Source organism: Dipodomys merriami, unplaced genomic scaffold (assembly GCF_024711535.1).
Source record: "Dipodomys merriami isolate MVZ:Mamm:240054 unplaced genomic scaffold, mDipMer1.0.p SCAF_5, whole genome shotgun sequence".
Taxonomy (NCBI): Eukaryota; Metazoa; Chordata; class Mammalia; order Rodentia; family Heteromyidae; genus Dipodomys; species Dipodomys merriami.
In genome coordinates, this window is record NW_027206068.1 from 12,173,496 (window position 1) to 12,185,184 (window position 11,689).

Consider the following 11,689-nt stretch of genomic DNA (forward strand, 5'->3'; position numbering starts at 1 on the left):
CTCTCTCCCCCTCTCTCTGTCTTCCTCCTTCCCTTGCCCTCTTCTTCCTAGGTGCCATGAGATAAAAGGCCTACTCTAACACACATTCCTGCCTACCCGAACACATGGGACCAAATAACAATGGGCGAATCCTATGAAACCATGAGCCAAAATAAATCCTTCCTCTCTTGAGCCATTTACTTGAGCTATTGTGTCAGGATGACAGAAAGTCTGACTAACATGCTTACCAATTCAAAACCTTACATAACGTGTCATAACAAGTTATTAAAGTAAGCAGATACAAACAAAATCTTTTTTTTGTTTTTTGTTTGGACAGTGAGAAGAAGTTTTATTAGTGAAAATCTTTACTATACAACTCAGAAGTCCTACATAGGTACAACAAGGAACAGGATATACATAAACTCACTAGTCTTCCCCCCCCCCCCCGACCCCTACCGCCCCCCTAGGTTTAGTAAATTTGACAGGGCATAACCGTCTGTAGAAGCAGTGAATCTTTTCTGTGGATCTGGCAGTTGTTCCTAGGGCATAGCTCTCCATCACTGAATAGCTCTCATAAAATTATGCAACGCTTCACGAATTTGCGTGTCCTCCTTGCGCAGGGGCCGTGCTAATCTTCTCTGTATCATTCCAATTTTAGTATACGTGCTGCCAAAGCCAACACACAAACAAAATCTTAAAGAGAGTACAAAAATAAATCTCATTTGTTAGCTGGACATCAGTAGCTCATGCCTGTTCAAGCTACTTCGGAGACTGGGCTGAGTAGTTCAATGATCGCTGTGAGACTCATATCTACAATTAACCAGCAAAAAGCTAGAAGTAGAGCTCAAGTGGTACAGTGCTAAACTTGTGGAAGAATGCTCAGAGATAGTGCTTAGGCCTTTAGGACTGGGGGGGTGGGGTGGATTTCATTTGTCAAAATTGAATGATGAATAGTTTAAATTACTTTTAATTTATTACATTTGTTTTATGATACAGAAAGGGAAAAAGGAATCACCTGCCAATTTATCTTAACTGGTTACAAAAGTTAATTTCTCACGATCTTTCCCCTTCAATGATTTGATCAACAGTGTTGAGTACCTGTCTGGCAGATCAAGATTGTGCTGATAATGTGCTCACAGCCCATTGCAGAGATGCTGCCTCTCACCTGCACAATCCTGCATGGACATAAGGGACTCTGAGCTGTGTGAGGCAAGAACAGCAGTGTGGAGTTCAGGGACAGCACGGAGAAGCCCTGGAGGAACCCAGGAGACAATGGGAAAGTATGAATGCCTAGAAGGTAGCCAATGGAGAGAAGAATGTTCCAGACAAGGAGCACAGGTTGTAGAGATTCTTGCAAGAAGCTCTAGAGTAGAACTCAATGAAGCTCGAGAGAGCTGGAGCATAGATCAGAGTAGCAGAATAACCGGCAAGAAGTTGGGTCAGCTCTTACCTGACTTGGCGAAAAGTTTTTATTTTATGATAAACATTTTGGCCAGGAGCCAGAGGCCTTCACACCTGAAATCCTAGCTACTCAAGAGGGTAGGATCTGAGGATCACATGTGAAGCCAGCTGGGGCAGGAAAATCAGTGAGACTATCTCCAGTTAGTCACTAAAGAGCCAGAAGTGGAGATATGGCTCTGTAGTGGCATGAGAAAGACAGAGACAGACAGATAGACAGACAGACAGACTGACAGAGACAGAGAGAGATTTTAAAATGAAGAATTTTTCAGCTAAAATGTCAAGTATTTTATGATATTTTAGATGATTTTATATATAAACATGTATATATCCACATACATTCACAATATTTACATAGTTGAATTTCTTAACTTCTATGCAATTGAACCTAAGTTTGAATTTGGAACTTCATCTATAATATTTTTGTTTCTGTACATTAGCACATTTAGGTTGTTGGGGTTTATACCAATCTGGGACACTAAGTAGGAATGTGGGAGCTGCAGGATTGTGGCAGGTCTCATGGCAGACCTGGGACCCACTGGTTCCATTTTTTCCCTTTGTACTCTCTCCATCTCTCCAGGAGGGATGGGGTCCCTCGTCAGTCTCAGCTGGTCACCATCCACTTCAGACTGGTCAGGTTTCTGTAAGATTGTCACATGAGAAACACTTGAAGCAAAAAGAACGAAGGAGACTCTTGTGGTGACAGGTGAGTGTTCCATGCGTGCATCTTGCTGAGGAATGGCTCACAATTTATGAGGCAATAATGAGACAGCTCAGAAGCCAATCTCTGAGACATGACAGTTCCATCTCCAAGACCATTAACGAGAAGGTCAGCTCATTCTGCACACCTGCTGAAATAGTGCAACCCCCAGGTGTCAGAGCCTGGACCCAGTACTGCATTAACTCTCACCACCGCAAACTCAAATCCTGCAGGAAGTTTCTTCCCACCACCCTGGCTGCCCCATCTCCTGGTCCCCACTGAAAAAGCTCAAGGAGACAGAACCTGGAGGGAAATTTTCCAAGTGCAAGATTGCTTTTACAATTTTAAGTTTGAAAGTACATCAAAGTGTCTTCTCTTTTAATTACGGCAAGTTGCCATGTAGCTTAAATATGAAAAAATTATTAATGAGTTCAGCGTATCCTCCCTCAGTTTTTGATACAATCACAGTCCCTTCCCACCCCCACCCTTAGGGCAAGTACTGGGCTTGAACTGCGGCCTATGCTCTTTTATTTTCGGGAGGGGAGTGGGTGGGGGGAGGAGGAGGGTCACATCTGGGACTCTATCACTTGATCTACACCTGAACTTCTGGCTTTTTACTACTTATCTAGAGATAGGAGATTCACAGATTGCCTTCCCAGGCTGGCTTAGAATCTTGATTCTCAGATCTTAGCCTCCAAAGTAACTAGAATTACAGCTTTGAGACACCTGTGCTCAGCAGAGCTGTCTTCTTTAAATTTACATAACAAAAGTTTATGGTAAAACGTACATGTACATATATGATACATATGCATATATAAGAATACATTCATATACATTCATGCATACATCTATATGCATCTACCCCTACATGTATGCATAGAAACATATACCCATATATACATATGTATGAGTAGACCACAGGAGAAGCGTAGGATAACCATTTACCCCAGTTTGCCTGTGTTTTTCCTAGTTGTAGGACTCAAATTTATTTTTGAAGCTGTGGACTGGCTTCCTGAAGAAGAAGCAAGAATCCACAGCCCTCTTCCGACTCCCAGCACCAGATCTGTGGAAAGGGAAAGCAAGTCAGCCATTTCAGAAGAGTGATGTTTTGGGTGTTGTGCTGAGTTAGAACTGTTTGCAACTTAATGTAATTGCAGGACTACCTATTACCCAAAATGAGCAGAAAAACCAGATGCTTGTAAAAAAAAAAAAAACAATTGATTGGACATTTTTGATGACTGAGAGAAGATTTTTATCTAGAAGTATTATGAATGAGGACAAAAATCCCATATATCTATACTTACATATTTATAAGAAAATATACAATTAATTTCTGGCAGTACTAGGATTTGAACTCAGATCCTCTGCTTGCTTAAGCAGGTGTTATACTACTTGAATTACTTCAACAGTCCATTTTGTGTTATTTATTTTCAAAATAGCAGTTCAGGTCCAGTTCAGACTGGATTTCCATGTTCCTATTTATTTCCCTTTGTTGCTTGGATGGCAGGCATATACCAACCATTGCACCCAGCCATTGATTGAGACAGAGTCTCACACACTTTCATGCCTGGACTGGCCTTTGGAAACTACTGAAGTTGTAATATGGGATTGGTTTAGTGAGCTACATTATCTTCTATATAAATTTCCAGAGTAGTTCTTTATTTGCCTTAAAGGTGGTAGTATAATTACTGCAGAATGGAAGCTGTGGTTTTAAATTACATCACAGGCTCTCAGGGTTCAAAATAGCTGTGTGTCTGGGAAACTTAAATTTGTACATGAATATGATGTTCCTCTCTGGGTAGCCCATCATCTCATTTAATTCATAATATAGAGGACAGAAGAGGACACTGAGAATTACAGAACCTCACCACCTCACCTGTGACTTTCTTACTTCCCTCCCTTTCTCCTTTCCTTTTTATTTCTTTTCCCCTCCTTTCTCTCTTCTGCTTTCCCTCTTCTTCTTTCCTTCTTTCCTTCCTTCCTTGCTTCTTTCTTTCCTTCTTCCCTCCCTCCCTCCCTTCCTCCCCTCTTTCCATAGCATCTATCACATTATTTTAGTAGTTATTTTTGTTCCTGGTTGTTTGTTCCCATGAAGCTACAAGACATGTGTTTTCATGCCAAATGCCAAGAGCCATCATGGTAGCAAAGTTTTCACCTAGTCCAGGAAGAAGGCAGGAGGGGGTCCAGGCATCTCCTAGACAGGATCCTGATGCTTGGCTAGGCTTTACTGGGTTGTAGGCTGTTCTTTTGTTCTTCCTTTCTTTGTACCACCTTCTCACAGGAAAGAGAGCATCAAAACTCAGAAGCAGCACCAATAAGTGCATGTTAATTAGCAGCAACAGTTGCAAAGTTAATCAATAAAAGTAGCAAGCTAAGCCCTCACATAGGCTGATTTGGGATTTTTGTAAGGTAAATTCCATCATACCTAATTTCTGTCCAGTCCTGTAGGGTTCATATATATATATATATATACATATATATATATATATATATACACACATATATACATATATGTATGTTCTCTTTAAAGAAATACATATATATATGTATTTCTTTAAAGAGAACATTTTATATGTATTTCTTTAAAGAGAACATTTTATTTTCTTTTTAGTTTTTATTTTTATTTTTGGCAGTGCTAGAGATGGCAGGACATTGTATATGAGAGACAAATATACCACTGTATCCAGCCTTGATTGAGAGAATGTCTCACAAATTTTTATGTCCAGCCTTGATTGAGAGAAAGTCTCACAATTTTTTATGTCCAGGCTGACCTCAAATCATGATTTCTCTGCCTCACAAGTACCTAGAATTACAGGTTTGAGCACTGCATCAGGTTAAAATAATATATAATTTTTGAAGCTATGTTTTCAACAGTGTTCTTAGATATTTGCTTTTCTTGCAAAACATCTTGCTTATATTAAACCTACAGAGCTTATATTTTTAAAAATTAGTAAATTCATATAAATTTAATACAATCCTGTAAAATAGACCTACACATAGCAATATCCAAAAAAACTGACTTGGTCTCCCAGGTACATGGGAGATGGAGATCTCATCCTGGGAACAACACAAGACCTTATCTGAAAAAGAACTATAGCAAAGCTGGGTACCAGTGGCTAACATCTGTAATCCTATTACTCAAGAAGCTAAGGACCATGGTTTAAAGCTAGCCTGGGCAGGAAAGTCCATGAGGCTCTTATCTTCAATTAAGCACCAAAGCACCAGCCTTGAGTAGAAAAACAGACAGTACCCTGGCCCTGAATTCAAGGTCCAATTCTGGCGCACACACACACACACACACACACACACACACACACACACACACACACACACACACACACACACACACACACACACACACACACAAATACTAAAGCAAATGCCCATCAATATCCCAACCTCATTCTTCAGTGAAATCAAAGAAGCAATCTAAAAATTCATATGAAACAATAAAAGACCCTGAATAGCAAAAACAATCCTTAGCAGAAAGAACAGTGCTAGAGGAATATCAATACCAAACTTCACACTCTATTACAAAGTCATAGTAACCAAAATAGCTGAGTACTGGCAGAAGAACAGACCTGAGGACCAATGAAATATAACTGAAGACCCAGAAATGAACCCACAGACCTCTAGCCACCTAATCTTCAATGAGGGAGTAAAAAAAAATAGGATGGAAGAAAAACAGCCTCTTCAGTAAATGGTGCAGGCAAAATAGGTTAAATACCTGTAGAAAACTAAAGCTAGATCCTTATATATCACCCTGCACCAGAATCAACTCCAAATGGATCAAAGACCTCAAAGTCAAAGCAGACACCCTGAAAACATTACAGGAAAGAATAAGAGAAACCCTAGGTCTCGTTGGCACAGGCCGAAATTTTCTTAATAAAGAGCCAGAAACACAGCAAATCAAAGAAAGGTTGGACAAATGGGATTGCATGAAATTGCAGAGCTCCTGCAGGGCAAAGGACATAGCTAGCAAGATCAATAGAAAGCCCACAGATTGGGAGAAGATCTTCACTAGCCATACAACGGACAAGGGTCTCATATCTAAAATATACCTGGAACTCAAAAAATTAAATCCCCCAACAACAAATCCCCAAAGAAACAACCACCCCATTAATAAGTGGGCTAAAAACTTAAAGAGAGACTTATGTAAAGAGGAAATAAGAATGTCTAAGACACATGAATAAATGCTTAACTTTTCTAGCCAGAAAAGAAATGCAAATCAAAACAACATTGAGATTCCATCTCACCCCAGTTAGAATGTCTATAATCAAGAAATTTAATAACAACAGATGCTGGAGGGGATGTGGCCAAAAGGGGACCCTACTGCACTGTTGGTGGGAGTGTAAACTCATTCAACCACTCTGGAAAGCAGATGCCCCTCAGTAGATAAATGAATCAAGGATATCTATCTATTTATCTAGCTATCTAGCTATCTATCTAGCCATCTATCTATCTATCTATCTACATACATACATACATACATACATACATACATACATACATACATACATACATACAATGGAATCCTCTGATTCCATCAGAAAGAATGACACTGCCCTTCAAAAAAATAATATTAAGTGAAGTAAGCCAGACCCAAAGAAACATAGGTCCCATGGTTTCCCTTATTTGCAATAATTAGCATATGTCTAGGATAATTTTAGCAGATGAGCAGGATAGCTCAATAGCTATGTAACTATAACCATATAAGATAATACTAAGAGAAATGAACTCCAAGACATGGACACAAGAAGTTTTTCATTGTTGGTTTTAATGTACTATATGATTTTTTTGTTTCTTTTGTGTGTTCTTCCCCCTATGGTATATCCCCTGTTGTCACTGTATTTGATTCTTGTACCCTGGTATTGTATATACATTTATTTGAATTAGGGAAGGGAAGGGGAACAACAGAATTGTGAGACAAAGGACAAGAGGGGGACCAATGCAACAGCAATATACTCAAGACAACATGTCAGAAATGATGTGTACAACTTTGGGTGGGAGGAGGGAAAATAGGAGAAAAATAAGGGAAGGGATAACAAGTTTGACAAGAAATGTACTTATTACCTTACTTATGTAACTGTAACCCCTCTGTACTAAAAAAACTAAAGCAACAAAGGGCTGAGAACATGGCTAGAGTGGTGGACAGCCTGAGACTGCTAAGCAGGAGGCTCTGAGTTTAAATCTCATAGCAAAATATAAGGGGGGGTGGAGAGAAAGAAAGAAAGAAGGAGGGATGGAGGGAGGGAGGGAGGAAAAAAGGAAAGAAGGAGGGAGGGAGGGAGGGAGAGAGAGAGGGAGGGATAGAAGGAAGGAAGGAAGGAGGAAGGGAGGGAGGGAGGAAGGAAGACACTTGCACACCCATGTTCATTGCTGCCCTAGTCACAATAGCCAGGTTGTAGAAACTGCTTAGATGCTCTACAATAGATGAGTGGATCCAAAAAACATGGTACCTATACACAATGGAACTTTATAGTGCCATTAGAAAGAATAATATGTCATTTGCAGGGAAATGGATGGACCTAGAACAAATCATGTTAAATGAGATAAACCAAACTCAGAGAGAGAGAAATGGCTCAGGTTTTCTCTTGTATATAGAAGCTAGATCTAAAATACACTGGGACAAAATAAATTATATAGGTCTTTAAGTATTCACACACAGTGAGACCAAAGAACACTCTTGGAAGAAGAACAGAAAGGCACAATGCCTATGTGCATCTGATCATACAAAATAATACTTATCAAAATGAAAACAAGAGGTTTTTTTTTTCTTTTTTGCTATTTTTGCTTTCTTTTCTTTTTGTGTCATTTGTCTATATGTCTGTGGGAATGTAAGGCAAAGCACAGAATTGGAGGGACAAAGGGTAAACAAATGCAGCAATGGTACTCACTGAACATTGTGTTGAAAATGAACTATACAACTTGTAGGCGGGATGGGAGGAAAGGAGTGACATTATCCAAAAGGAATGTACTGTTTACCTGACTTATGTAACTGTAATCCCTCTATATTTTAGCATTTTCAAATAAAAATAATAAAAAGAAAAAGGAAGGAAGACAGGAAGGAAGGAAGGAAGGAAGGAAGGAAGGAAGGAAGGAAGGAAGGAAGGAAGGAAGGAAGGAAGGAAGGAAGGAAGGAAGGGAGGGAGGGAGGGAGGGAGGGAGGGAGGGAGGGAGGGAGGGTAAGGTCCCCTCCTAGATGGCGAGCAGACTCCACCCTCCTCCCAGCAAAGTCTCTACCCAGTACCTGTATTACCTAGGCAACTGGCACACCTGGAAGAGGTCACATCTGCATCTGCTGAGGTCACATCTGAATTTGATGTGGCCACACCTTTCTCTGCCCATGTCCTAGATAAGGCCTAGCCCAGGCCCAGATGCCCTCTCTCTGCTCTTTTCTAGCTCTTTCTCAGCTCTTTCCTTCTCTTCTCTTTCCCAGCTTCCTTCTCTTTCCTAGCTCTCTCTTTCACACCTTTCCTAGATGCTCTCTTTTCTAGCTCTTTTCTCTCTTTTCTAGCTCTCTCAGCTCTTTCCTTCTCAGCTCTTTTGCAGCTCTTTCTCTCTCTCTTTCCTAGCTCTCTTTCCCAGCTCTCTTCTCTTTCCCAGCGCTCTCTTTTCTAGCTGCCTTCTCTTTCCCAGCTCTCTTTCTTTCCCAGGCCTTTCCCAGCTGCGTGGAGGGCCAACATGGCCTGGTGCCAGCCAGAACGATGAATAAACCTACCCTTTACCTGAATACCACGTGCTGTTCTTACTTGGCTACCTCTTTTTCAAAACCTAACAGGAAAGAAGGAAGGAAGGAAGGAAGGAAGGAAGGAAGGAAGGAAGGAAGGAAGGAAGGAAGGAAGGAAGGAAGGAAGGAAGGAAGGAAGGAAGAAAGGAAGGAAGGAAGGAAGGAAGGAAGGAAGGAAGGAAGGAAGGAAGGGAGGGAGGAAGGGAGGAAGGGAGGGAGGAACAGAGAGATGGAGGGAGGGACTGAGAAGAGGGAGGGAGGGGAGGGAAGGGAAAGGAAGGGAAAGGAAGGGAAAGGGAAGGGAAGAGAAGGGAAGGGCAGGGAAGGGCAGGGAAGGGCAGGGAAGGGCAGGGAAGGGAAGGTATGTGTCACTGAGTAGACATCTAGTATCAGGGCATTGGGGAAAATGTAAAACCAGAAGCCCACCCACTGAACAGGAATCTTCATTTACTAAGATCCATTCATTGGCACTGTGAAGGGTGAAAAGTGTGAATGAGGACACCCTTTTGCACAGCAGGCAGCTGTACTATTGCGTGAGAATCTGTAGCCACAGGGCTAGAGATTATTCATATAACAGGCAATTTTGAAAGTCTCCATCTTTGCTGGGCACTGTGGCTCACACTTGTAATCCTAGCTACTCAGGAGGCTGAGATCTGATGATTGCAATTTAAAAAAAATCCCAGGCAGGAAAGTCCCTGAGATTCTTATCTCTAACAAACCACCAGAAAACCAGAAGTGGAGCTGTGGCTCAAAGTGATAGAGCATTAGCCATGAGGAAAAGAGCTCAGGGACAGTGCCTAGGCACCGAGTTCAAGCCCATGACCAAACAAAAAGAAGAAAAGTCTCCATCTTTGTATCTGTGTCCTTTGATCACCACTATTCTCTGCTGCAGTTAATTTTGCAATCAACATGAGCTACAAGACCAGATTCACAAATATCAATCTTGAGTGGAAGGCAAACTCCCCATCCAACAACCAATGTCATCTTCTTATCATAGTAAACAGCCCCCAACACCTCAGGAGACTACCTTGTTCCTGTTCTGATCCAATAATAAAGGGATAACTTTTCTGGAACTAGTCCAAATTAGCAGACTTAGATAATAATCACAGATCGCACCTGCAATTTAGGACTATTTTAACTATGCATACCATTCTCATCCTCTATCTCTAGTTTTCCCTCTTGAACCTGAAGTGAATGTCTGTACATCTGAGGATGGCTGAAGATGTACTGAAGTGCTGTCTTCCCGTGGCTGCCATTTAACTTTCTCTGTCCTTCACCATGTTTCTTTATTTGGCCTATGAAGGTGAGCAGCCAGACCTAATATGGGACTCCTGGATTTTGGAAGCCTGGGATCTTAAAATCTGATTTCAATGTTTTAGAGATTAGCTACGAGATGGCCAGGAGGCATTTACAACAATCACCACAACTAAATATTACTAGAGTGATTCCACTGGCCTAGGGCAACAGACAGTTTCTTGGGGATGAGGGCAGGGGAGAGGGTGAGAGTTACAAGCAAACCAGAGCAGTCTCCATCTAAGACTCCCCATAGATAACTGCATGCAGAATGGTTTTTTAAAAAATGTTTACTATGTTATGCTAACAGATGCTTCCAAACAAAGGAAACAGGAAGCCGGTGCCTGCTCTGTCTGCCATTCAGCCAGGCTGAATATGTTCCATTAAATTTGCCTGCAAACGTTGCTGAAGAGCCCAGCAAGCAGGGCTGAAAATTACAGAGCAGCTCCCAAGCGCTTTCGTGAGTAATCAGCTGAAATTGAGCTGTTTTCCATATTCTTTGCTGATAATGCAAATGGCACCTTGAAAGCAAACAGCTCCAAGTTAGCACACATCCCATGAGCTGAAAGGGCCCATGTGGTCCACACAGATGCATTCACTACACACCAAGTCTTGCTCGGAGAAATTGGTTCCCACAGCGATCAGCAGCAAGATCGAACAGATGCCTGAGCTTTAACAAAGGGTCAGGCTGAGCTGAGGCCAATTACCTGGAAAAATTGGCTGTCAGGAAATATAAGCAATTCTAGCAAAATGACTAGGAAAGTCTAAATCCCTATGATTTTTCCTCATAAGGCTTAGTTTTTGCCTTGAATGGTATGGAATCTGTATTAGTGTATACAGTGCTAGACTCTTTGTCTAAACTGGCTTTAGGTGTTAGATTGCCCAGGAATACAGCCACAGCCTTAAGGGATGAAGAATTCAGGGAGAACTGTTCTAAGATTTTCCTTGATTCCAAAGGGACAACTTACTGAAGGAAAAAAAAAAATCACTTAGAGGGTTGCTAAGAAGCTAAGCAAAGAGAGAATAGAAACAGAAACATGGCCTGGGCCAAGGATTCAAATGCCAACCAATCAGGCCCTAGCTGTGCAACCCTGATAGTTATAAGTCTCTGATCCTTAATTTCTAGGAAATGGAATAAGACTTCACAGGGAAGATACTGAAGGTGCCATCACCTGGGATACGGTAGGTAAGTGACAAATGAAAATGAACCAAGCTCTACGCGCTTCTTTCTGTCTCCATGCTCCAAACATCAAAAATAAATACAGAAGTCCAGATTTTTTGTTAGTTGTGGAGTTTGAACTCAGGGCCTAAGCACTGTCCCAGAGGTTTTTGGCTCAAGGGTAATGCTCTACTACTCTGAGCCACAGCACTACTTCCAGTTTTCTGGTGTTTAATTGGCTATAAGAATCTTACTTTCCTGCCAAGATGATTTCAAACCATGATTCTCAGATCTCAGCTTCCTGAGTAGATAGGATTATAGGTGTGAGCCAGTAATGCATCCAGAAAGGATGAATTTCTACATAAAATGC

At 41.3% G+C, this 11,689-nt stretch overlaps 1 non-coding gene across 1 annotated transcript; it reads right to left on the reverse strand.

Annotated features, from left to right (window-relative positions):
* Positions 1-554: 554 nt before the first annotated feature.
* LOC138810302 (U6 spliceosomal RNA) lies at positions 555-661 on the reverse strand. Its single transcript, XR_011367099.1, has one exon. It is a non-coding gene; the product is annotated as a U6 spliceosomal RNA (small nuclear RNA).
* Between the last annotated feature and the right edge of the window lie 11,028 nt (positions 662-11,689).